General features: G+C 42.1%; 1 protein-coding gene across 2 annotated transcripts in view; it reads left to right on the top strand.

The window, feature by feature from the left end:
- Positions 1-26,263, top strand: part of DPYD (dihydropyrimidine dehydrogenase) — a 2,453,390-nt gene that overhangs the window by 319,522 nt on the left and 2,107,605 nt on the right. The gene's annotated exons all lie outside the window — the stretch shown is intronic.

Here is a 26,263-nt window from a genome sequence, read left to right as displayed (position 1 = left end):
AGAATTTTAAGAGTTGAAATCGTAAAAATTTGTACATGCTCATGCAAGTTCTGCATATTCACATAAGTGCTATTTCATAAACCGCAAACATAAACGCACAAGTAATGGTGTGCGAATAAATTTGCTTGTATAAAAATGAGGAAAGCTAACGATGGGCCAGGGGCATTCTGGGATCTGAAAAAGCAATGTGCATACAGCTGTTCCCTGCGCCTGCTAATTATCTGATGTAAGTCAGATTAAAAATCTTTATCGCCAAATACTGTCTGGATAAGGGGCTGGGAAAACTGGGGAGAGTTCAAGCTGAAGAATCAGATGGGTCTTCATAACCTAGAGAAAGACTGTGCATACTGGACTAATTGGTAAATCTGGTAATATTCTTCAAACACGATATACAGTTTATCCGGATAAGTCTTATATACAGCTTATCCGGATAAGTCTTACAAAACATCTCTTAGCCAGATAAGTCTTCAAATGCTAGTTATCCATCTATCTTACCTATCCAGCTAATGCACTAAGGTTTTTTAATGCATGCGAAAAGCCCCGTTAATGCATGTGATAGGCCCTTACTGCATGCAAAAATGTGTTTAATGCATGTGATGCAAATATGAGGAGTTAGGGGAGGGCTGTGAAGAGCTATTGCACAGACCTAATGCTGATTTTAACAACACCTTTTTGAATTGTGTTAGGCTGTGTGATAGCTGTAAGGTTTTATCACCTTGTGTGATGTCTCCTGCAAGGCCTATTTAGATGAATTGAAGCTCCCAGAGCATCCAACTAGCCTTTAGGGACATGAGAGAGAGACTGTGATCTCATCTCCCTAGATAGGTATTTGTATCCCTATGGTAGGCCCACCTAGTAACTCAAGGTGAGGTTTAGGTATTAGTGTAGGGGTTAGGGGCCCCTTTGACATTCAATGTTAGATGTACAAACAGAACAGTGGGCAATGTTCTCTCCACCTAGCTTGATGTTACCCAGGTAGAGAGACCATCATGCTAGGTGGAGAGAACATTGCCCAAATCTCATCTTGGAGTGAGTTTCCTCACTCCGAGGGTCATCAAATGTTCACAAGAGACCACTGTTCTGTTCGTACATCTAACATTGAATGTCAAAGGGGCCCCTAACCCCTACACTAATACCTAAACCTCACCTCGAGTTACTAGGTGGGCCTACCATAGGGATACAAATACCTATCTAGGGAGATAACATTATGGCCAAGCTTGCTTTCTCACTCTCTCACTCTCATGTCCCTGTAGGCTAGTTGGATGCTCTGGAAGCTTCAATTCATCATGCATCATTCATCAAGACATCATGCAAGCACATGCAAAAAAGCCTTAGTGCATTTTGATAAATGACCCCCTTAGCTGGATAAGTCTTAAACAATACTACTTAGTTGGACTTTTGTCGCCATTTAGCCAGATATCAAAACTTATTAGCTATGTTTAAAATGCATGCCACTTTTTTTTAAAAATATTTTTATTGAACTTTTTTTATGTTAAACAAGACATACTCAGTAAACATTTGTCAGAAATCCAATAAACAGTTCTACCCTATAGATTGCTTAATTTGTCTTTGATTTTCTCCCCCCACCCCTCCCCTGGATCTCTTGACCAGCAAGTCTCTGATGTACCATCCTTCCCATTCCTCAAGGTGTGGTACAGTCCTTTACATACTCATGCATGTATACTGTAAGAGAATCCCAGTATTTACCCCAAATGGCGTGACACCTGGTTAATTCTTCCTGCAATTTGTTGTTGGCTGTCATATAGTCAAATTGGAGAAGCTTGTGCAGGTGGTGTTTCCATTGTTCTGCTCTTGGTGGATCCTCAGAAATCCATACCGCTAGCACTGTTTGTACTGCCACTAACAGTGCCTTTCCCATAAATGTCTTATCAGGCTCTGCCATAGATTCCAATGTACCTCTGAATAGACGTAGTAAACATATCTCCGTACTCTTGGCATTGGAGTCTTTAAAATATGTCCCAAGTCTCTCGTCACCTCCGCCCAAAATATCACTAATTTTTCACAATACCAGAAGCTAGGATCAAAGAGCCCCATTCTTTGTTACATTTCAAGCAGCATTTCAAGCAGCAATGAAATAAAATACTGGTGAACTATGCGGTAAAAATATCTAGAAAAATAATGAACCACATATCAGTGTGAATACCACTCTTTATAATACAAGTGTTAACCCTCATAAATGAGCACAGGGCACAAACGCTGAAAGCATTTTCATAAATTGTTCACTTATTTGTAATAGTGCAGTGTTTTGATGCAAAGTGTAACAAATGTGCCTGCTCCACATGTTTAATCACAAGGTTTTAACACTTGATAATAATGTATGCCACTTTTTTTGAAACTTTTTAAAACATTTTGTTACTCCAACGCATAATACATTTTAAAAGACACTTATCCTTTAAAGTAGTGCAAGAGCATTTAAATCATCAGCTCTGCGAAGCCCGACAACACAGAAGTTTCAATATCTTCATCAGGGGCTGTTTGTATCACTAAAAGGAAAACAATTACTATGTAAGCATCCAAAATCAATGATAGAGATACCTTGTATTTTAGCAGTATATACATGTCTTAGTTGGAGATTTTTCTTGCTACTGCAATGTGGCTACGGCATTTCAGCAAGGATTCGCCATTTTGAAACCTACGTTTTTTAAGCATACACATGACTCGTGTATTGATCAATCAGGGATGCAATTGCATGTGACCAATGGAAATACAAAAACAGCACTTTAAATTAATGATGACCATTCAATGTTGTCATTCATACCCCAGGGAAATTCTGTGGATAGTTCAAAAATCCACCTTTGTTCTTTAAAACTAAGAAGATTACGATTGTCCCCACCTCTGCTATTTATTGGAACCATATCTAAAATGGTCCAACGTAATTGTGAAAAGTTGTGATGTGCTTATAAACAGTGCTTCACAATGGGAGCTTTGATGTTTTCCGTATTGAGTTGGCTCCTGTGTTCCCTTAACCGCGTTCTAATTGGCCTCGAGGTTTGCTCCACATAAAGTAAGGGACAGTCGCATTGGATCACATAAACCACATTGTTGGAATTGCAATCAGAACAAAATTTCTTCTTATAAACGATGCCAGTGGTCGGATGTTTCCAGCTGTTTCCTGCTATAGTGATGGAACACATGTTGCACTGTCCATACGCTTTATGGGTCAAGTCGCCCGGTGGACTGGCGATACTAGGCAATGCGGCTCCTACAACATGATTTTTAATATTTGATCCCCTCTGAAATGAAACTAAAGGTTGTTCAGTAAATGCGGGGTGCAGTTGTAGAACATGCCAATGCTGGCAGATACTACGAACAATGGTGGATGATCGATAAGTATGTTGCAGTACATACACATCTTGTGGTGATAATCTCCTGGTTTGGTATTCTAACTGCTCTCTTGGGGAATAAAGAGTTCTTTTATATGCAGTGCGTACAACTGAAAGAGGATAGCCCTGATCAAGACACCATTTTGCTAAAACATGCTTGTTGTTTAAAATCACCCAGTGATGAGCATATGTGGCAAAGGCAGAAGTACTGACTCACAGGAAGGCCATTTTTAAAGGCTTTCAGATGGAAGCTTCGGATGGAAGCTTTGGTATCTTAATAGATTATATCAATGGTTTTTCGATAAAGTGTAGTCTTGATGTGTGCACCATCCTTGATTATCATTATGTCCAAAAATGATATTTGAAAGCACAATAGAGGAGCAGTAACATCAGAATCTTCAGGACTTGTCTTCAATCTTTCTACACACCATCTCTCCAGAACAGAAGTTTCAGTATTAGAAAAAGGACTCTCATTTGTTCCTACTATTCTATATGACGCGTTTGATGTACAAATTTATCTTAACACATTTTTCCGGATGCTTCGTATTAAACATTTCTTTTCTGACTCCCCTGTTACTAATGATCCATCATTAGTCCGGAAAAAATCTAGATGGTCTCCTCCTGGACCAGTAGATCCTGTTCTACTGGCCTTTGAGAAATTAATTCAAGCAGATGTTCAATGACTTCCCCTGAGACTGATAGTGAAACACTTTAATATTTCAAAGGAGGAAAGAAAGGCCATCAAATTGTTAACAGATGACCAGTCTATTGTTATAAAACCGGCTGATAAGGGGGGTGGCATAGTGGTTTTAGATTGTGACATGTATGTTGATGAGGTTGTACGTCAGCTTTCTGATACAAGATTTTACTTACTGCTAACAACTAGAGATGTGAATCATGTGCCCGATCGTCTTAACGATCGGGTTTGGCTGGAGGGAGAAAAAAATCTGATTGCTGGAGATGTGAATCGGAATTGGTTCTGATTCACATCGTTAATTTTTTTTTAGTGAGGCCCGACCCTTTAAAATTGACCCCGAACCCCCCCAAAACTTTTTACGAGTACCTGGTGGTCCAGTGGGGGCGCGGGGACCGATCTCCTGCTCTCAGGCCATCGGCGCCATTTTGGCTGCCACTCAAAAATGGCGCCGATGGCCCAATTAAAAAACAACCAACACGATCCTTTAAAGATAACCCCTTAGCTTCTCCCATCCTCCCTATCCCCCCAAAACATTTTTAAATTACCTGGTGGTCTAGTGGTGGTCCTGGGAGCGATCTCCCGTTCTCGGGCCATCGGCTGCAAATCATAAAGATGGCGCTGATGGCGCCGATGGCCCTTTGCCCTTACCATGTGACAGGGTATCCTTGGCCACCGCCATCTTTAAAGATGGCGCCGGCCAGCCAGTGCTCCTACTATGTGACAGGGGCCAGCCAATGGCACGGATATTCTGTCACATGGTAAGGGCAAAGGGCCATCGGCGCCATCTTTATGAGTGGCAGCCGATGGCCGAGAATGAGAGATCGCTCCCGAGACCACCACTAGACCACCAGGTAATTTAAAAATGTTTTGGGGGGATCGGGAGGGTGGGAGAAGCTAAGGGGTTATCTTTAAAGGGTCGGGTGGGTTGTTTTTTAATCGGGCCATCGGCGCCATTTTTCAGTGGCAGCCAAAATGGCGCCGATAGCCTGAGAGCAGGAGATCGGTCCCCGCGCCCCAACTGGACCACCAGGTACTTGTAAAAAGTTTTGGGGGGGTTCGGGGGGGGGGGTGTGGGGGAAGGTAAGGGATTAGTTGTATAGGGTGTAGGGGTGGGTTTATGGGTTGTTTTGGTGTGCCAGTTTTCTTGCCCTCCCCCCAAATAACTCCCGTTAGTGGACACTAATGGGAGTAACGATTTTTCACGATAAATCATGAAAATTTCTATTGTATCGCGCACTGTACCGATTTTTGACGATTTAAAAAAATATCGGACGATTTTTTTAAATCGTCAAAAAACGATTCACATCCCTACTAACGACTGATCCTACATTAGAATTGCAAGAAATTATCAAAAATGAAGTTCAGGAAGCTTTGCTTTCACACCAGATTACTTCATGCAAAGCCTGCAAACTGAATTCCCAATCATACCAACATTTTACATTCTCCCCAAGATTCATAAATCACTACAAAATCCACCTGGTCACCTGATTTTCTCTGGCATTGGTTCAGTTTTAGAACCTTTATCACAATTTGTTGACATATTCTTAAAACCACTAGTATGTAAAAGCCGTTCCTTTGTCAGAGACACAAATCATTTTATTACCATTTAGAACAGTTTGTCTTTACCCATTGATTCAAATTATATTTTGGTGACCTTAGATATAGTTTCACTGTACTCTAACATTCCCCAACAGGAGGCATTAAATCTTATTGAGGACATTTTAAATAGCCGTCCTGATCCGATTCGTGTATCAACTACATTCTTGCTCACTCTCAGTTTAGCTTTAACTAAGAATTATTTTCAGTTTCAATGCACAATTTTTCAACAAATCAAAGGCACAGCAATGGGGGCCACGATGGCATCAAGTTTGGCTTGTCTTTATGTAAGTAAATTTGAAGAACACTTTATTTATCCATTTTCTTGGCATTCATTTATTTTCACTTGGTTTAAGTATATCGATGACATCTTTTTAGTATGGACAGGGACGGATATTCAATTTTCTGCATTTTTTGATTGGCTAAATAACTGTAGTGAACATCTTCAATTTAATTTTGTTATTAATCCTAAGGTAATAGCCTTTTTGGATGTCTCCATATCTATTGAGGGTATTTTTCATACATCAATTTTTCGTAAAAAAACTGATCGTAATACCTTATTAAGATTTGATAGTCACCATCCTACTGCTTTGAGAACACATATTCCAACAAATTAGTTACTCAGGCTTAGACGGCTTTGCTCCTCCCAAGCAGACTTTATCCATGAAGCTACGCAGGTGCTATCAAGGTTTTGGGAAAGAGGGTACCCATGATGTATACTTCATAAAGGGGGTCATTTTCAAAGGAGTTACGCATGTAAATGTGACATACTATCGTAGCAATTTTCAAAAGCTATTTACTCGAGTAAAGTGCACTTACTTGAGTAAATCCTATGGACAATTCAATGGCATATATTGTAGCAATTTTGAAAAGCCCACTTACTTGAGTAAAGTGTATTTACTCGAGCAAAAACCAGTTTTGCTCGAGTAAATGCTTTTTAAAATCTACCCCAAAGCATTTAAGCATGCACTTTATGCCAACTGTGAATACCTATTTTTTCCACAAAATAGGTCATCCGATGAGTGCATAAATTGTATTTTACCTTTCTCGACTCATGTACATACTAGAGATGTGCATTTGTTTATGATGAATTAGGCAATTTCAATGAAATTGCCTAATTCATCGTGGTTTGGGGGCCCCCACCCCGAAACAGATTTTCCTCGAACTACGAGAAAAATGAAAAACAGACAGGGACATCGAAAGATTTGTAAATAGATAGTATTGGCCAGTGAGGTTTAATAATTGAAGTAATGGTATGTATTAGAGTTGAGCTTTGTTTTTTTCTACAGGGGCATTTTTTGAGTCGGACGCTTCGGGGTAAAGTTCATTTTTCCTCGGCTAGTTTTTGGAAAAATGAACAAAAAACTAAATGGGGAAAAATGAAACGGGCCCAAAAAACGATGCGGGAAAACGAAGCTCAAAAAAACCCACCCCAAGCATTAAAATTTACAATAATACATTAAATTCAACCCCCCACCACCTTCCTGATCCCTCTCCAAGACTTACATCCCTGGTGGTCCAGCGGGGTCCCGCGAGCGATTTGTCCCTCCGTTCCATCGGGCTGTGTGGCCTGCCTCGCAAAAAGGCGCCGATAGCCTTTGACCTACTATGTCACAGGGGCTACCGGTGCCATCCATTGCTCCTACCATGTGACAGGGGCTGACCAATGGCACCGGTAGCCCCTTTGACATAGTATGGGCAAAGGCTATCGGCGCCATTTTGATTACTGGCAGCCAACGGCGAGATCGCTCCAGGACCCCCGCTGGACAACCAGGGACTTTTGGCAAGTCTTGTGGGGACAAGAGGGTCCCCCAAGAATTGCCAAAAATCCCTGGTGGTCCAGCGGGGGTCCGGGAGTGATCTCCTGCACTCAGGCCGATGGCCATGTAACAGGGGCTGACCAATGGCACCGGTAGGCCCTGTGACACAGTAGGTCAAAGGCTATCAGCACCATTTTGCGAGGCAGGCCACACAGCCCGATGGCACGGAGGGACAAACTGCTCACGGGACCTCGCTGGACCACCAGGGATTTTAGTAAGTCTTGGGGAGGGATCGGGATGGTGGGTAGGGGACTGAATTTAATGTATTATTGTAAATTTTAATGCTTGGGGTGGGTTTTTTTGAGCTTCGTTTTCCCGCGTCGTTTTTGGGCCCGTTTCATTTTTCCCCGTTTAGTTTTTTGTTCATTTTTCCAAAAAACTAACCGAGGAAAAAATGAACTTTTCCCCGAAGCGTCCGACTCAAAAAATGACCCTGTGGAAAAAAACAAAGCTCACTCTAATACATACTATTTCTTCAATTATTAAACATCACTGGCCAATACTATCTATTTACAAAACGTTCGATGACCCCATCCGTTTTTTATTTTGTCGGGGTCAGAACCTGAAAGATATTTTAGTACATTCATATTTGAATGATTCCGTGCTGGTAGACTCTGAACAATTTCTAGGTCATGCACCCTGTGGGCACTGCTTGGTGTGCCCCCTCACTGCTCCACTTTCCACTTTCGAACACCTTACCTCTCATGTTAAATTTCAATTGAAATTTTCCTCTACTTGTCAGACTAAAGGAGTTGTCTACGCGATTGTATGTCCTTGCTTTAAACTGTACATGGGGAAAACTTCCCACCCAAATTATTGAGCATCATTCAAATATTAAAAATGGAAGGGAAACAGCCCCCTTGGTGACCCATTGGATTACATCAGGTCACACTGGATGTGATTTAAAATTATATGTTATTGATGTGGTGCCTTTGCCACCCCGGGGTGGGAATTACTCTGAAATTTTAACCTGTTGGGAACAAAAGTGGATTTTTAGACTGAATAGATTGACACCCCAGGGGCTGAATAATGAAAGAGTTGCAATTCTTCCTTTGATTCTGTATTTCTATCATCATTTTTATTTTTATTTTTATTATATTTTCTTTTACTTTTCTGGTTCTTCATTCTGATTTGTTAAATATGTGTAATGATGGTGCGTTTTAATTGGCCAAAACTTTTGGCACTAAAATTTTTAGTCCCTTTAAATGCCGAGGTCCATCTGTACTGCTTTCCTTGCGATTAAACCATGCTCAAGCATAGAGTTGTAAAGGTATGTGTTATGTTTTTTTAATTATGTTTGTATATTAATTGATCCATTTTGTACCAGTCCCTGTTATTACTTTATTTAAATTGTCTTTATTTTATATCTTATGAATGCCACATGAAATTATTGTCCCTCCCGACGCAGCTGAGTTTAGCGAAACACGGGTCCGTGTCGGGGGACCCTCTTTTTTGAAATCTGTGCTGTTTTAAGCAATGGAGTTGCCGCTACGAAAAATAAAAAATAATTTCTACATTATCAATTTTGAAGTTTGGGACTGACTTAATATTTCTGCATCTCCTTGGATATTGAACAAAAATGATGTTTGAAAATGATCAAATTGAGACAAGAACTTTAGATCTATGTCAACTGTATTCAACGAATGTAGAAATTGTTGTAAACGATGTGCGTCAGACTTCCTGAAAAACAACAGATCATCAATGTATCAGTCCCAAACAAATACATCATGAAGAAAAGGAGACTTGTAAATGTGTAAAATTTCTAATCAGTTCATGACCAAATTGGCAACTGAAGGGGCCACCGAGGACCCATTGCTATGCATGTGTTTGTAGATAGAATTTATTGTGAAAAAAAAAATAATTTTGTCGCAAAACTAATTGTGCTATGGCTAATAAAAATGTAGCGGGTATTCGGTGGCTTAAAGATGAAAGTGCTTCTGCCACCACTTCAATTGCCACTGTAAAGGAAACATTTGTATAAAGTGACACCACATCAATTGAATGAACAAAACTTGTTCCGATGGTAAGTCAACTTCATGAATTTTCCTCAATACATTGGTGGTGTCTTGTACATATGATCATGTGTTATGTTTTGTAAGGTTTGGGTGGACCCTTGGGCACTGTGGCAGCTGACCACACCCACAGGGGGAAGTCCTGTGAGGGGCCACAGGTCAGGCTCAGCTCTGGACACACAAACACAGATTATATCTTTATTTAGACAGTTTGTGAAGCCACCAGAGGTGGCGGTAGTGAATAGAAGATGGAGCCTGGCTGGGCTAGTATTCCTCAGGGCGCTGGAACAGTGGTACCTCCAGTAGCAGTGCTGTAGTGAAAAGAAATGAGAGAATGAGTACAATAGGACATTCACAGAGTCCCCAGTATGGAGGAGCCCCGAGATAGGGAGAGCTGGCCCTCAAGGAGTGAGATCCCTGGGAGCAGAGACTCATTGGCAAGTACTCACGCAGCAGTTCCATGTAGGAGATGGAACTGGCGCTGGAATGGAGGCAGGCCCTTGAGGAGCGAGTACCTGGTTCCAGGGAAACAGCTCTGAGGAGTAGATGGTAGTAGTACTCACAGATGGTGTCTGTAGCAAATTCTTCCAAGTAGAAGAGGAGATGAACACAGGCAGCGAGTCAGGGAATATGGGCCCTTGAGGAGCGTGTACCAGTTCCGAAGAGTACAGAAGAGTCCAATAGAAGTTGGAGGCAGAGTAGCTGGGTAAGGACAGTGAATCCCATCCGTAGGAAATCCCTTGCTAACTCAATGGATAGCAATAAACAGTAGGCTGAAATATCCGGGCAGCGTGATGTCATCACAGGGGGACGCCCCTGAGGTTCGCGCTAAAGAGGAAATAAGAATGAAGGCCGTGCGGCGCGCGCGGCCTAAGGTACCTGAGGAGCATGGCAGGAGGCAGTGCCCAAGCCGGTCCAGGGACGCCGAAGAGGACGGCGGGCAGATGCCGCGGCAGACAGACTTCCACCAGGAGCAGGAGGAGTCACAGAAAAAGAAAAGTAGGCAGAGTGAAGCCGTTGGGCAGCAACGGTTGCAACATCATGAAATGCTAAGAGAAATTAGGGAAGCTAACCAAATTGGTAGTGCAGTAATAATGGAAGACTTCAATTACCCCAATATTGACTGGGTAAATGTATCATTGGTACATGCTAGAGAGATAACGTTCCTGGATGGAATAAATGATAGCTTTATGGAGCAATTGGTTCAGGAACCAATGAGAGAGGGAGCAATTTTAGATCTAATTCTCAGTGGAGCACAGGACTTGGTGAAAGAGGTAATGGTGGTGAGGCCGCTTGGCAATAGTGATCATAATATGATCAAATTTGATTTAATATCTGGAAGAGGAACAGTGTGCAAATCCATGGCTCTCGTGCTAAAATTTCAAAAGGGCTGTCTGCCTCTGACTCCGGTTTGCCTTGACTCCGCTTCAGCCAGCTGCCTGCCTCTGACTCCGGTTTGCCTCTGACTCTGCTTAAGCCCGCAGCCAGCCTCTGACCCCGGCCTGCTTCTGCTTCAGCCTACAACCTGCTTCAGCCTCCGGTTTGCTACCGACCCTGCTTCAGTCTACAGCCTGCTTCAGCTTCCGGTTTGCTACAGACTCCGCTGCCGCCTGCTGCCCTGTCTTCAGCCGGCCCTCGGCCCTGTACAGCCGGTTCCCTGCTTCCCGGGTACCTTTGGACTTCCTTTCCCTCTGTTTGCTCTGGTCCCGGTCTAGCATATCTCAGTCCCTGGACTTTCTGCCTGTATTGCCAAGTCCCGAGGTCCCAGTGCCCTACGGGCTCCTCCCGTTTCCCGGGTGAACACCTCCTGCCTGTGGCTCCGCCCCCCAGCCTACCCTGTCACTCTAGGTAGACTGGCTCAAGGGTCCACTATCTTGCCAGCAGTGTCCAACTGCAACAACGAGTAAATTAATCAAATTTGCAGATGACACAAAATTGTTCAGAGTAGTTAAATCACAAGCAGTTTGTGATAAATTGTAGGAAGACCTTGTGAGACTGGAAAATTGGGCATCCAAATGGCAGAGGAAATTTAATGTGGATAAGTGCAAGGTGATGCATATAGGGAAAAATAACCCATGCTATAATTACACAATGTTGTGATCTATACTAGATGCTACAACCCAAGAAAGAGATCTAGGCATCATAGTGGATAATACATTGAAATCATTTGTTCAGTGTGCTGCGGCAGTCAAAAAAGCAAACAGAATATTGGGAATTATTAGAAAGGGAATGGTGAATAAAACAGAAAATACCATAATGCCTCTGTATCGCTCCATGGTGAGACCGTACCTTGAATACTGTGTACAATTCTGGTCGCCGCATCTCAAAAAAGATATAATTGTGATGGAGAAGGTACAGAGAAGGGCTACCAAAATGATAAGGGGAATGGAACAGCTCCTCTATGAGGAAAGACTAAAGAGGTTAGGCCTTTTCAGCTTGGAGAAGAGATGGCTGAGGGGGGATATGATAGAGATGTTTAAAATCATGAGAGGTCTAGAATGGGTAGATGTGAATCGGTTATTTACTCTTTCGGTTAATAGAAAGACTAGGGGGCACTCCATGAAGTTAGCATGGGGCACATTTAAAACTAATCAGAGAAAGTTCTTTTTTACTCAACGCACAATTAAACTCTGGAATTTGTTGCCAGAGGATGTGGTTAGTGCAGTTAGTATAGCTGTGTTTAAAAAAGGATTGGATAAGTTCTTGGAGGAGAAGTCCATTACCTGCTATTAAGTTCACTTAGAGAATAGCCACTGCCATTAGCAATGGTAACATGGAATAGACTTAGTTTTTGGGTACTTGCCAGGTTCTTGTGGCCTGGATTGGTCACTGTTGGAAACAGGTTGCTGGGCTTGATGGACCCTTGGTCTGACCCAGTATGGCATTTTCTTATGTTCTTATGTTCTTATTTCACATGCAGTTGAAGAAATTTATCAAGGAATATGGCAAGCAGCTCAAGGAGAGAACCATTGCTAGAGATGATGGGTCTTAACAGTGGGTTAACAAGAGTTTTATGTACATTGGGAACTTCATAGAGTATAGGAATCCGAGGATAGGACACTGTAAGGAACTGGCGTTCCTTCTTCATTAAGAAAGGTGTCTTGGCTTCCATTAATAAAGCTGTAATTTGAGCTTGTAATGAAGGAGTAGGATCCTCTTCCAAAAGTTGATAATATTTATGATCATTTACCTGTGTTTCCAAACTCTGTATGTATTGTGTCCTATCCTGAATGGCAGTGCTACCACCTTTGTCGGCAGGTTTAATTATTTCTTGATTTGATGATAATGATAGTAGTGCATCCTTCATTTTAGTTGAAAAGTTGACATATCCTTTGTGTGCAGAGGATTCAATTATTTCAATATCGTGTAACATTAAGTCCCAAAAAGTAGCTATGTGGGGGTCCAAAGGGCCTGGAGGAACCCGTTTCGATTTAGAGCGCACAATCAAAATATCATCCTGTGGAATGTTATTAGAGGCACAAAATAGTTTAATTTGAAGTTTCCTTATAAATTAGAACAACATAATTTGCAGCAAACATCCTGGTTCTAGACATATACATACAACTTAGTTCTTTATATCCTGTCACTCTCAAAATTATACTTTCGATAACCGATGCACAATCTGTTAATACCTGCACAATATCTTTCTTTTCCAATACTATCCCTGCTTCAGTTTCCCATCTTTCTTTAATATCCATAAGTCTCCTCAGTTCAAATATCTCTTAGTGCGCGGGAAAAGACAGAACAAGAATTATGTTTCTTACCCACTGGTGTGAAGAAATTCTGCAATACCCCAAATGTGCTGAACATCCTAGTAGACTTACACAATGAATATATATAATGCCTTACTTGTAGGTAAGCGAAAAAGTCTTTCGAATCTAGACCATTATTATCTTGCAGCTCCCCAAAACTCCACACAGTGGCCTGGTTTGTTTCCCATATCTGATGCACATGCACAACCCTGCCATTTCCCATTTATGAAACACAGCGCTTAATAAGCCGGCCAGAAAGTGCGGGTTCACTCTTAGTGTTAGAGATGGCGAGCTACAACCCTCCAGTTTCAATGTTACCGTACATAGAAATCTCCATGCACTTCTACTCAACTGAATTAATATACGTTATCTATAGGCTGTCGGTACTGCCAACATCGGGACCTGAAGTAAATTTTTCGGTCTATAAGGGGCTACCCATTCCCTGATAAATTCATATGGAGTCTATATGCTCATGCCCTGTAGCCAATCCTGCATGTGTCTAAGCAAACATGCTAAGTTATACTCCCTCCAGTTTGGTCAGGATAGGCCCCCTTGCATATATGGAACCATCATGGAGCTCAAATATATTCACGCTCTGCGCCCCCCCCCCCCCCCCCATAGATATCTTCGTATTATCTGATTTATCTGTATAATATCTTGTTTCGTTAACCAAATCGGAATTTGCTGTAATACATATAACCATCGAGGCAGTTCCATCATCTTCAGCAGACATATTTTACCCATCAAAGATAGTGGAAGAGCCACCCACACCCTCAACCTTTGCTCCATATTCTTAAGTAGGGGTCCTACATTTGCCCCCTTAATATGTTCAACATCTCTAGTAAGCTGAATACCCAGGTATCGCATATTTTTATCTATCCAACATAAGGGAAAAGCCCCTTCCCACCTTGCCCTTAATGCCTGACCTAGAACCATTGCTTCAGATTTTTCCTTATTTATCTTTAAACCTGTGAACGTCCCAAACAGCTTCTGATGTGCCAGTACTCTCTGCAGCGATTCCTGTGGCGATATAAGGAACACCAGGATGTCGTCCGCAAAAGCAGACACACAATTCCTGTCTTCCCCATGTGAAACCCTTTATCAATAGAGATGCGAATTGGAACCAGAACTGGTTCTGGTTTCGGTTTCATGAACCATCAGGAAATTATTTTTCCTGCGGTCTGATCAATTTTTTTTTTTTTTTTTATTGGCTGCATCCGAGCCAATAAACAAAAAACCCACCCGACCCTTTAAATCTAGTTCTTTAGCATCCCCCACCGTCCTGACCCCCCCAAAATTTCTTAAAGTCCCTGGTGGTCCAGCGGGGGTCCCGGGAGTGATCTCCCGCTCTTGGGCCATCGGCTGCCAGTAAACAAAATGGCGCCGATGGCCCTTTGCCCTTACCATGTGACAGGGGCTATCGGTGCCATTGGTCAGCCCCTGTCACATGGTAGGAGCAATGGACAGCCGGCGCCATGTTTAAATATCGTACGATATTTTTAATCGTCAGAAAAATGATTCACATCCCTATTTATCAATGCATCTGACTCAATTTTCCTGAGAAGCAGGTCAATGGATAGTATATATAATAGTGGGGATAGCGGACACATTTTTTTTAGATATGCATATTTTATATGGTGTGCGTACATTTGCACGCACGATATAAAATATTTGTGCATATGTACGTGTGTCCATATAGCTGCGTATATGGGTGTGCTTGCACATGTTTTAAAGTTATCCTCCCTATTTTCATTTCAGGTAAGCAGCTATGCAGAAAAAACATGTTTAAGTGTATGCAGGTACAAACTAGCCACATAAATTTTAGGTGAATAATCAAACAAAATATACTTGGAATGTGCATTTCTTTAAAACAAATGGCACATCCAAACTGAGAAAGGCCGTTTTCAGTTCATTCTGAATGGAATTGCTTAAAAAATAGCCTTGCCATAAATACCTAAAAATGTTTGGGTATTTTCAGTTAGTTTAAATAAAAAGTGGCCTCCCAAGGCTTCTCCGAGCTCCTGTTCCTGCTGCTTCATGGAGTCTCCTGGGATTTCTCCAGGCCCCTCTGACCCCTCCCTACCACTCTGTTGCATGGCATCCAGCTACCAACTAACCATGAGCAGCAGCTTGTCAGAAAGTTTTTTTTTTAATTCTTTATTTATAACTTTTCTTAATTTACAATAAGTTCATAACAGAAATAATGGATATTTCACATATCACATGAACAGAAATAAAATAAAGATAAATATGCATCAGGCAAACTATGGGCCTCATTTTCTAAAGTATCGCAGGCCTGCGATACTTTAGGTAATGAGAGGCGGGGGGCCGAAATGGGGGGCGGTCCTGCGCTAGCCGGCAGCGATCGCACCGCCAGTTTCGCACCCAATAACGCCACCATAGAAGTTGTAGCTATTGGGCGCGAAATAGGACGCGAAAAGGCCCTTACCTTTTCGTCATCTGCGGCATCTTCTCGGAGTTGGCCCTGGTGACTCCCCGACTCCTCCTCTTCCGGGGCCAACTCCGCCCCCATCTTGGTATCGCACATGATAAGGGACTTTTGCATGTGAAACGTCCCTTATCGCATGCGATCCGTCTGGTAAATGACCCCCTATATATGTTATTAATATCTCTAACCTAATCAATGATTCTATTTCCAAGGAGACTTAGAATATGGGAGTTTAACAAACTTCACATTTAAAGAAAAAAAAAAAAACGAGATAGTTGGCCGCAGCTATCCTCCTTTACTCATGTTTATATCTCTGGGGACGAAGTAATTAGCTTTTTAGATTCTATAAACCTTGCTAATTGCTCTGGTGTGAAAAAGATATTACATTCATCTCTCCTTTTAACTAAGCATTTACATGGAAAACGTAATAAGAAAGTATATCCCAAAGCTATAACATGTTGTCTCATAACCAAAAAATTTTTACGTCTCAACTGAGTTGCTAACGCTAAGTCTGGAAAGATTTTTACAGCTATATCATAATACTTTAAGGGTTACTTTCTGAAATATACTTTCATAATTTTATTTACATCAAATATTGTAACTAGAGAGACCAACAGTGTTCCTTTATCAATTACTTGTAACTGAGAATTCTCAAGGAAATTTGTCAGGTCATTTTGGAACTGCCTGTTGGAATCCCTATTTGCATTTCTGGATGGTGGGAAAAAGAGCAAGATATTCAGGATTTAACTTCTCTGCTGAACTCATCTCAAGATATGGTGGTAACATATCGTAGACCTTTACTTGTTACGTTTACTTTTCTTATGGATAAGAATGACATTTTCAAGCATTACTTTAGAAATTCTCAAACACTTTTCTTTGGTCAAAAGGTGTGGTGCTACCAAGATTTAACAAAGCAATCTCAGTTGAGAAGAAAATCATTTTTGGAATTAAGGGGAGAGGTAGTACAGAAAGGAATATCTTTTAAGTTACAATTTCCCTGTAAGTGTTGTTTGATATATCAGAGGAAAAATTTTGTTTTCTTTGATCCAAGTCAGTTGAGAGTGTTCTTGGACTCACATGCTAGCCCTGCTTAGACCTGTTGTTTAATGGTGTAAATGGAATATGGTGGGAGATAACTTTCAGGAGTGCCTGAATTTCTGATGTTTTATTCTCCTTCTTCCGCTCTATTTTGAAGCTCTCCATTGTTCTTATATTTTTCTACAGAGAAATGCTATCTATATTTGCTTGTATAACTGAATATTTCAAATCTGTATTGTAGTCTATTTTATTACAAGTTGATGCTTGTTAAATTATATAAATGCATAAATAAAACATTTAAAAAATATATATCAGGGTTACAGTGGCCATCTTCCAATCTTCAGGTACAATGGATGATTTTAATGATTGCTTACACGTTAATTGAAATGGGTTTGAAATTTCAATTTTTAGTTTTCAGAACCCTGGGGTGTATAATTTGGTCCAGGTGATTTAATGCTCTTCAGTTTGTCAATCTGGCCTACCACATCTTCCAGGTTCACCATGATTTGGTACAGTTTATCTGAATCGTCACCCTGGAAAACCATCTCTGGAACCAATATCTTCCCAACATTATCTTCAGCAAACACCGAAGCAAAGAAATTCTTTAATCTTTCTCTGATGGCCTTAACTTCCCTAAGTGCCCCCTTTAACCCCTTGATCATCTAACTATCCAACTGACTCCCTCACAGGCTTTCTGCTTCAGATATATTTTAAAACGTTTTTATTGTGAGAGTTTGCCTCTATGGCCAATTTTGTTTTCAAATTCTCTCTTAGCTTGTCTTATTAATGTCTTACATTTAACTTGCCTTTGCATATGCTTTATTCTTATTTCTATTGATAGATCCTTCTTCCAATTTTTGAATGAAGATCTTTTGGCTAAAATAGCCCCTTTCACCTCATTATTTAGCCATGCTGGCAATCATATGACCTTCCTTCCACCTTTCTTAATCCGAGGAATACATATGGACTGTGCTTCTGGGGTGGTATTTTTGAACAATGTCCATTAGGAGAGTGCATTCATTTGCAACGCATTGGCCATCCACAATGTATAGGTCCATATTAATTGTGTTTGTGGATTTGCGAAACGTATCTCGATCCTCCACGAATAAAACATATCATACTTTTTATTCTTTTGGCACGCTTGCAGTGATTTCTAAGTGGCCATTTGAAATAGGAGAATGACATTTGGGTGTATCCATAGCCAAAAACCAGCCCTTTCCTGTGAGTCATCAGTGACCTCACAGACCTGTCATAGAGTGGGTCGGACAGGTTGGCAAGGAGACCAGAATGCAACATATCAGCCTTAAGAATTTTGGCAATACAGCCAATCGTGCTCTCACTTAGTGGTCGGTGATGCTTTTGCTGATGATCCAGCACTATATATATGTAAGCTCACAGCGTGCCATGCACTTTCTTTGCAGGGGTGGTCTGGGGAGGTGGTATGCAGAAGGTGGCGGTACTCAGAGCTAGTCTGAGTTCTCAAATCTGTACTCAATTGTTAGCTAGGCTAGCTACTTCGATAGAAAAACATATTTGTTCTGCATTTGGCTGCAGTGCCAGCTACTAGCCCTGTTTTTTTTTTGCTGCAAATTTTCTTATTGATCTGAGACGGTATCTCTGTGCCACTGAGAGAAGCTGCTAGCACTAGCAGTGGCATTTTGCTGCTTATTTTATCCCCTGGGGTCGGTTGCAAGCAGCATTTGGTTGTTGTGGGTAGGAGATATATTCAATTTCTAGCTAGTTTGACAGAATTGCTATTGGAAAAGATATTTAATCGATTTTGTTGCTGTGCCAAGCAAGGGTTTTTTGTTAACTGCAGTCTTTTTTTTTTTTTATTGAACTCACAGTCTATCTGTGCTCTTTTAATCCAAGAAGGCAGTGCACTCACTGGGCATCAGTGACAGTGGGCACTGGGTACTGTGCAGTTTTGCAGACTCACATATATTGGGACAGAGGTGCTCTGTGAAGCCAAATCCCCAGTGGTCCTCTTTTGTAGTTACAACTTTGTTGTGTGCACATACATTACATTAGTGCACATCAAGGCACTGCTGTGGGCAGCCAGTTTTGCAGACTCACGTATAATTGTATATTGAGACAGCGGTGCTCTGTGAAGCCAAATCCCCAGTGGGCCTCTTTTGTAGTTACAAGCTTGGTGTGTGCACATACATTACATTAGTGCACAACAAGACACTGTGCCTGTGGCCAGCCAGTTTTGCAGACTCATGTATAATCGTATATTGAGACAGTGGTGCTCTGTGAAACCAAATCCCCAGTGGGCCTCTTTTGTAGTTACAAGCTTGGTGTGTGCACATACATTACATTAGTGCACAACAAGACACTGTGCATGTGGCCAGCCAGTTTTGCAGACTCACGTATAATCATATATTGGGACAGCAGTGCTCTCTGAAGCCAAATCCCCAGTGGGCCTCTTTTGAAGTTACCACTTGGTTGAGTGCACATAGATTACATTAGTGCAAATCAAGGCACTGTGCCTGTGGGCAGCCAGTTTTGCAGACTCACGTATAATCGTATATTGGGACAGTGGTGCTCTGTGAAGTCAAATCCCAAGTGGGCCTCTTTTATATTTACCACTTTGCTGTGTGCACATACATTACATTCGTGCACATCAAAGGTACTGCTGTGGGCAGCCAGTTTTGCAGACTCATATATATTGGGACACCGGTGCTCGCTGAAGCCAAATCCCCAGTGGGCCTCTTTTGGAAATAATTATTTTAATTGAAATCCCTAGTAGGCAGTGACATTAAATCCATAATGTCAGGGAAAGCTAGACGTGGTTGGGTGATTGGGACTGGGAGAGGAGACACATCAAAAGGGATTGCCAGTCCCCCATTAAAGTTAAAAAGGGACCTGTTGCAATCTAAAATCTCTAGAGGGGCAGGCAGTTCTATCCGGAAAAAAATGAAATCAAAACATGATGCATCGCCACCACCTGTTTCTGACTCTGTAGTTTTGGAGGTGAGGGAAGGGGAGGCTGAGTCATGCAAGACAAAATGCCAACACCCAAAAGCAGCAGTGGGACAGCAGTCTCGACTTAGCATTAACAACAGTGCAGCAGGGGAGAGATGAAACTGATGAGGAGGAGGAAGAGCAGTCAGCACAGGCACAGAGTGTGACTGATGCCCCTGGCATTGATTCTCAGGGTGCACCCATTATTTTAGCTCCACTGCCAGCATCCACCCCGAAGGCTATACAGAAGGGAGGATCACGAAAGACATCTGCATTCTGGAGGAACTTTAAAGTGATGGAGGACCCACATTTTGCTTGGTGTAATTACTGTGGCAGGGCTAATAGCAGAGGCAAGCAAATGGGACATCTATCTAATTTTGGCATGATGCATCATATGAAGAGGCAACACCCAACAACAGTACTGCCATCTGAGGATGGTGACATACCAGTCAGGGGACCCCTTTTTCCAGGCAGAGTAAAGTGGTTGAAAAGGAGCAGAGTCACCCCACTCCCTCAGCCCCTTCTAGCAGTCAGGTGGCAGGCCAGAAACACCCTGACATGTGGCAGAAGTGACAACCCACCATGGAGGAAATGGGGTGGAGTGCGGTAACGCTATCCTGTGGTAGGAGGCAGGCAGCCTCAAAAGTTGTAACCAGGAGCATTGGGGAAATGATTGCCATTGATGACCAGCCCTTGCAGATAGTGGAGAATGTGGGTTTCAAAATTTTTCTGGAGGTCGTAGTTCCAAATTACAAAGTCCCCTCCAGAACCAAATTTAGCAGAAAGGTCATCCCCTGTATAAGCAGTGTCACAGTCGCATATTTATCAAGTTGATTGTTCCTCTCTCTCCTTCTGCCCTATCCTTTCTCGCTGCTCTTCCCCTGCCCACCTCTCACCTTTTTCTTGCCTGCTCCCCTTCTCCCCTACCCCTGTTCATTGTATTTTCTACCTGCTTCAGTTATTTGTATACCGGCATGGTATGCCCTATGAATGTCGGTATATTAAAAGTTTTATAAATAAAAATAAAATAAATAAATAAAAGCACTGCTAGCTAAGGCAGAGGGGAGTATGCATTTCATCTGCGATATCTGGACCGCCATGAATGCTGCACACTCTTACCTCTCCCTGACAGCACACTGGTGGGACCTGGCTGAGGCAGTGGCAGGCAGCAGCTCTATTAGCCCTTTAGTTTACTTCTTACTTACTCCCCTGTCACTTGCTTCCCCCCTACCACCTCGATCAATTTGTCAACTTTAAACAGTTGCCATCTTTGTTATAATTGTTTTTAATTTGTATTTAATTTGTATATTATTTGTCTTAATCATTTTTTATTTAAAGCCAGGGGAATGTTTTTTCCAAAACCCAGAGTGAGTTACCACACAATTGTTCTATGGAGTCGTTCTGTTTAACTGTCTATTGTTTCATGTAAAGCCCATGGGCATTTATTTAAGGCCTCTGGCATTTGCTGTTCCTTGTAAACCGGATTGATTTGTATCCCTACAAGAACTTCGGTATATAAAAATTCAAAATAAATAAATAAATAAATAAATAAATACATAAATAAATATTAGTGAACAAGTATCGGGGTGAAGGTGGGCTTTACTGCACACCCACCTGACTGACGAGGCCCATGCCACAACCAATATTCTAGCATGCATCAGACAGATGCTGATGGGCTGGCAACTAAACCAGTGAGACAGGAATCCTCAGGCAGGGTTCTTTGCCACAGACAATGGTGCAAACTTGGTTAAATCAATAACCGACAGGTACTTTCAGAACATCCGATGTTTTGCACACACTCTGCACCTGGTAGTGAAGTCAGCTCTGGGTTTGGAGTCCAATGACCAAGAGAATGAATACTTGTATAAGTTAATACAGAAGTGCAGGAACATAGCAGCACACTTCCACAGAAGTGTGAAGGCGGGTCAAGTTCTCTGACAAAAGCAGACTGATTTGGAGATGCCTCACAAGCGTCTCATTCAAGACATTGCCACCTGGTGGAATTCCACCTATATGATGCTGCAGAGGTTAGTGGAGCTGTAGACACCCCTTCATGAACTTTCTGGTCCAATGGACATAGGTGTGCAGAATCCTCTAGGGCATCATGATTGGTTAGTCATGAGACAGCTGGTAAAAATCTTGCAGCCCTTCAAGGATATCACGGAGGAGCTGAGTTCCAGAAGTGCAACCTTGGCTGACATCATCCCTATAGTTAATTTCCTGGATGAAAATTTGGAGGCCTTTAAACAGGAAGAGGGAATGACAGCTGAGGTGCTGCTTTTTTTTTTTTTGCAGCAGCAGCAGGTGCAAGAGAGATTAAAGCCTTTAACAGAAGACCACACATACATGCTCGCCATAGTCTGTGATCGCCGTGTTAAAGTGAAACTCGCCCTACAGTCCAATTGTTTCTCATTTGTGAAGGAAGTGCTATTACTAAAAGTCCATGAACAAGAGCACCATAGGCAGAGACAGATTAGGCGTGAAGCAGAGGAGGAAACAGCGGGTACTTCAGAGAGTTGTGCTGCTAGCCCAAGCAGAGCAGCACTCTGTCAGCAACAGCTAGTACCTCCTCCTCCTCCACTTCAGTACGTTAAAGGCATGTTGCCCATGCAGAATCATCCGTTCTGCTATGGGCTAGAGAGAAAGCAGCTGGCATGAGTGACTCTGAGCCCACTCAAGCAAAGGAGACACCAGCACAACTGTCAGTGACATGGTATCTCAGAGCCCACAGACAGATCCACTGGCATATTGGGCACACAAGTCCACTGCCTGGTCACACCTAGCCAAAGTGGCTCAGTGATATCTGTCATATCCACCAACCACTGTGCCCAGTGAACATGTATTTTCAAAGAAAGGGGATATCATGAACCCTCACCACTCACGTCTGGCACCAGTGTTGATGGAAATGTTAGTGTTCTTGAAAATAAACTTGCCTTTGCTTGGGTTTTCAAATTTTACCTGTGAATGGCAAGATGAATAAAATGCTGTGCCTGTCTATCCACTGTCCAGGCCGTACGTCCCTAAAAATGCCTGACCTCGAATGCTGTGCCTGTCCATGCAGGCATTACATCTCTATGAGGGTTTGACCTCTAATGCTTGCCTGTCCATTCAGGCCTTATGTCTCTATGAGGGTTTGACCTTGAATGCTGTGCCTGTCCATCCAGGCTTTACATCCTTAAAAGTGCTTGACCTCTAATGCTGTGCCTGTCCATCCAGGATTTACGTCTCTATGAGGGTTTGTCCTCTAATGCTGTGCCTGTCCATCCAGGATTTACATCTCTATGAGTGTTTGTCCTCTAATGCTGTGCCTGTCCATCCAGGCCTTTTGTCCCTAAAAGTGCTTGACCTCAAATGCTGTGCCTGTGTATCCTGGCTGTATGTCCCTTAAAGTGTTTGACCTCTAATGCAGTGGCTGTCCGTCCAGGCCTTATGTCTCTACGAGGGTTTGACCTCAAATGCTGTGCCTGTCCGTCAAGGCTTTACGTCTCTATGAGGGTTTGACCTCTAATGCTGGGCATATCTGTCCAGGCTTTAAGTCTCTAAGAGAGTTTGACCTTTAATTCTGGGCCTGTCCATCCAGGCTTTACGTCTATATGAGGGTTTGATCTCAAATGCTGTGCCTGTCCATCCAGGCTTTACGTCCTTAAAAGTGCTGGACCTCTAAAGCTGTGCCTGTCTGTCCAGGATTTATGTCTCTATGAGGATTTGACCTCTAATGCAATGCCTGTCCATCCAGGCCTTATGTCTCTTCGAGCGTTTGACCTCAAATGCTGTGCCTGTCCATCCAGTCTTTATGTCTCTATGAGAGTTTGACCTCAAATGCTGTGTCTGTCTGTCTAGGCCTTATGTCCCTAAAAGTGCTTGGCCTTGAATGCTGTGCCTGTCGGTCCAGGCCTTATGTCTCTATGAAGGTTTGAGCTTGAATGCTGTGCCTGTCTGTCACCCAAATATAAAAAAGCTCTCAAAGTTGCTCATGTGAAAACAGACCTCACCCAATTCCTCAACCCATTCAATAATCAATCAAGTAGGTCTCCCCTCTAATGGGCTGGAAGTGAATAAGGTTGCTTGGTGACTCTTTCTTAATTCGCACAGACAAACAGAAAATATCTTCACTTTGTACTTAGCTGACTTTTACATTTATTTTCCCAGTAAATTGAATATATTTAATAATATTGAACTAATAAAAATTGCAATGTAAATCAAAACCAAAGAATATATATATATATATATATATTTATCTATATATATATTTATATTACAGTGGAACAGTCCAAAGTCTTAGGATATAAACGCTGGCATTTCATGAACACTGGCATGTCATGTCATCCTGCGTACTGCCAGTATTGAGGCGCTGGTCTTGTGAGATGGGTTTATATAGAATATCTTGTTCTTTGAATTTTCTCACCAATTCCCAGCCATAAATCATGCTTTGCCACAGTCTAAGTACCTTGGAGCTCTTTTCTTGTTCTGATGATTGCTCCCTGTAAGTTTCATCAGAATTGATAAGAAAACCCCAATTCTGCAGCCAAAAATAGGGTGCAAATACTTCCCCATTCACTTTAATGGGAATCGGAAAATGAATCAAACTTATCAACAGATCGGGGTTTTCCCCCATTGAAAGAATGCCACGTATTTGCGTCCCAATGAATAAGATACCGAATCGTATGAATATGTCCCTTCTGCACACCCCTAATGTCCATGCCTATTGCACACTTTTTACCTTTGTAGCTGCACCTTTCAATTTGTTTTTTACTTATTTTTCTCATTTTATCAAAGTTTCCCTTTTGAAAGCTTAGTGCTACAGCTGTGGATTTACTTACTGTCCCCCTTCCAGTCATTAATTCAAATTTGATCATATTATGATCACGATTGCCAAGCAGCCTCACCATCACTACCTCTCTCACCAAATCCTGTGCTCCACCTAGAATTATATCTAAAATTGCTTCCTCTCGCATCATTTCCTGAACCAATTGCTCCATAAAACTGTAATTTATTCTATCCAGGAACTTTATCTCTCTAGCATGTCCTGATGTTTCACTTACCCAGTCATTATTGGGGTAATTGAAATCTACCAATAATATCCGCTTATCCAAAATACAACGATTTATACAAACACTGCAAGTAAACACATTGTACAATTACCGCACTGCAAGTAAACACGTTGTACAAAAATCTTAAAGATTTTTGTACAATGTATTTACTTGCAGTGCGGTAATTGAAATCTCCCATTATTACTGCACTACCAATTTGGTTAGCTTCACTAATTTCTCTTAGCATTTCACTGTCCATCTCACCATCTTGACCAGGTGGACGGTAGTATACTCCTATCACTATACTCTTCCCCAACACACAAGGGATTTCTACCTATAAAGATTCAATTGTGCATTTAGTCTCATGCAGGATCTTTATCCTGTTGGACTCTATGCTATCCTAGACATAAAGCGCCACCCCACCACCAAGATGCTCCTCTCTGTCATTGCCATATAATTTGTACCCTGCCACATAATTTGTACCCTGTTTATGCTCTTTCCACCATGTTTCTGAGATGCCAATTAAGTCTATGTCATCATTCACTGCTATACACTCTAATTCTCCCATCTTACTTCTTAGACATCTTGCATTAGCATACAAACATTTCAAAGTGAGGTTTTTTTATATTAACATTCTGCTTTTCAGTTGACAGGAATAAATCGGAATCTTTTAGCTCAGGTGAGTTTTTAATTATAGACACTTGGACTATTTTTCTTATTATTGGAACCTCTCCATTGGGATGCCTTAATTCTAATGCTTCATTAGTATCCTTCGAAGATATCTCCCTCCAAACCATGCGCTGCTGAGCGACTGTCGGCTTTCCCCTTTGATTTAGTTTAAAAGCTGCTCTATCTCCTTCTTAAAGGTTAGTTCCAGCAGCCTAGTTCCATCCTGGTTAAGGTGGAGTCCATCCCTTTGGAAAAGAGTCTCCCTTCCATAAAAGGTTCCCCAGTTCCTTACAGAACTGAATACCTCTTCCTTGCACTATTGTATCATCCATGCATTGAGACTCTGGAGCTCTGCCTGCCTCTGGGGACCTGCAGATGGAACAGGGAGCATTTCAGGGAATGCTACCCTGGAGGATCTGGATTTCAGCTTTCTACCTAACAGCCTAAATTTGGCTTCCAGAACTTCCCTCCCACATGTTCATATTTCATTGGTGCCCGCATGTACTACAGCCAACTCCTCCCCAGTACTGTCTAAAATACTATCTAGGTGACACGAGGTCTGCAACCTTCGTACCAGGTAGGCATGTTACCAGGTGATCCTCATACCTACCAGCCATCCAGCTGTCTACATTCCTAATAATTGAATCACCAACTATGACGGCTGACCTAATCCTTCCCTCCTGGGCAGTAGCCCTTGGAGATACTTTGTCTGTGCAAGAGGACAATGCACCACCTGGAGAGCAGATCCTTGCTACAGGATCATTTCCTGTTGCACCAGGTTCATGCTCTCTGATCATGAGACCTTCCTCCTGCAAGGCAGCACCAGGGCTGTCAGACTGAAGTTCACCCTTGGCTACAATGTCCCTGAAGGTCTCATCTATATACCTCT

The sequence above is a fragment of the Rhinatrema bivittatum genome, chromosome 10 (genome assembly GCF_901001135.1).
Source record: "Rhinatrema bivittatum chromosome 10, aRhiBiv1.1, whole genome shotgun sequence".
Taxonomy (NCBI): Eukaryota; Metazoa; Chordata; class Amphibia; order Gymnophiona; family Rhinatrematidae; genus Rhinatrema; species Rhinatrema bivittatum.
This window is presented reverse-complemented; position numbering and strand designations above follow the sequence as displayed.